General features: G+C 28.8%; 1 protein-coding gene across 1 annotated transcript in view; it reads right to left on the reverse strand.

Annotated features, from left to right (window-relative positions):
- LOC111682847 (multivesicular body subunit 12A) overlaps positions 1-2,064 on the reverse strand; it is a 9,079-nt gene that overhangs the window by 6,002 nt on the left and 1,013 nt on the right. The gene's annotated exons all lie outside the window — the stretch shown is intronic.

A 2,064-nucleotide genomic window follows, 5' to 3' on the forward strand; every position in this document is an offset into this window, starting at 1 on the left:
AGTCTATAGTCTAGTCTATAGTCTAGTCTATAGTCTAGTCTATAGTCTAGTCTATAGTCTAGTCTATAGTGTAGTCTATAGTCTAGTCTATTGTCTAGTCTATAGTCTGGTCTATAGTCTAGTCTATAGTCTAGTCTGTAGTCTAGTTTATAGGTTTCCTCTTTTTTTATTGCTAAAAAGTTAGTTTTTTTCAAAATAAATGTAAAACTCAAATTACTGCAATATTTATGGTTAAGAAACATTAAACGCCATAATAAGAGTTTTTTCTTTAAAGTTTAAACTCACAGTAAGACTACATTTTTTTAACAGTTTTGCAATAAAAAAATATGCAAGGTCTAAAGACTAGAAGGCTAGAATTTATAAATTCTATAGTTAATGAATCAATGAATATTTATGAATTTGAGCAGCATAAATAAAAGTTGGTAATTAAAGACTTATAAACAAAATATGAACCGACTTTACGAAAAGAGTATAACTTATTAAGAGTTAAGTAATGTAGAAAACTTAAAATACTAAAAATAAATTAAATTAGTATTTTATAGTTCAAAAGAAGCAAAATATTATAAAAAATGTAATAATAGTGGTTGCCGACAGGGATGGGTAATTGAAATTTTGAAATTTGTATAAATAGTGGCAAGTAGTTTTCTGGTAAAATAAATGAACTTTTAAAGAGACAAGAGATTAAAAAATAAATTTTTGCATATTTTTTGAATTAAACATTCTATGCACTTTTCCATCTCTGTTTCTTATTAACAAGTGCCATAACATGTGATTGAAATTTAGTTTTTCTTTAGCTTGTTTTTCACAATATAAGAGTCAAATTCCAAACACTTAATAAAAGAGGCCATAAAAAAATTTGTTTAGCTTTTGAATTCCTTTCCATTCAACGTTATGCACTTATTGGTGTGTGTGGCAGCAACAGAAAATAAAACCTAAAAAAATCATACATACAACATTTGTATATAATTACAAAGTACTAAAAAACTACACACTTTTGTTGCAGTGATGTACAAAAACAAGGTTAAGGGTGTGAAGCAAAAGGAAAACAACATAAAGCAACATCACTTAAGCAAATTGCCTTTGCACTATACAAAGAAATTTCTTAAACTGCCCTTAACTGCCACCAAAACACAATAACAATAATAAGGTACACTGCTGGCCATAATGTTAATAATAATGATGTTACAATTGAACATGATTATCAACTATTTAATGATGAGGAGGAATGTAAAATTTTAACAAATAAAAAGCAGGCAGACAAACCGTCCGTCAGACTTCGAAGTATTAAATGCCACCTAAAGAAAGCAACAAAATAAACAGGGTAAAAAATACTAAAATTACAAATAATTTGCAAAAAAATACTTACATTCGAAAACTTTTATTTACAATTTTGTGTGGCATAAAATAGTGCAGACTTTTTGACGAGACTAACAAGTGCAATAAAAAAAATATTTATGCCAGAAGAGCAAAAATCTAGCAAATATCATGAAATAAGAACGAAGACTGGCATGTTGTGGTCTCGCCGTAGTCAAAGTAATCAAGCCAATAAAATATAAGAGAAATATAGTTCATACAAACATACATATTTGCGCTTTGTTGTCTATTTGCAAATAAAGATAGAATATTTTTTTGTAAAAACATTTAAAAGCAGGGTTGCCAAGTGTAAGGAATATGAAGTTATTAAAACCAAAGAAAGTAATGTGCCACAATTGGTGAAAGGAATAGAAATTTTCTGTGGAGATCATGGGTTAAATTTCCTGTAACCAACTAACTAACTAACTAACAAACTAACTACCAAAGTAACAGACTAGACCATAGACTAGACTATAGACTAGACTATGGACTAGACTATAGACTAGACTATAGACTAGATTATAGACTAGACTATAGACTAGACTATAGACTAGAATATAGACTAGAATATAGACTAGACTATAGACTAGAGTATGGACAAGCCTATATACTAGACTATAGACTAGACTATAGACTAGACTATAGACTAGACTATAGACTAGACTATAGACTAGACTATAGACTAGACTATAGACTATACTATAGACTAGA

This window comes from Lucilia cuprina, chromosome 3, assembly GCF_022045245.1.
Source record: "Lucilia cuprina isolate Lc7/37 chromosome 3, ASM2204524v1, whole genome shotgun sequence".
Lineage (NCBI taxonomy): Eukaryota > Metazoa > Arthropoda > Insecta > Diptera > Calliphoridae > Lucilia > Lucilia cuprina.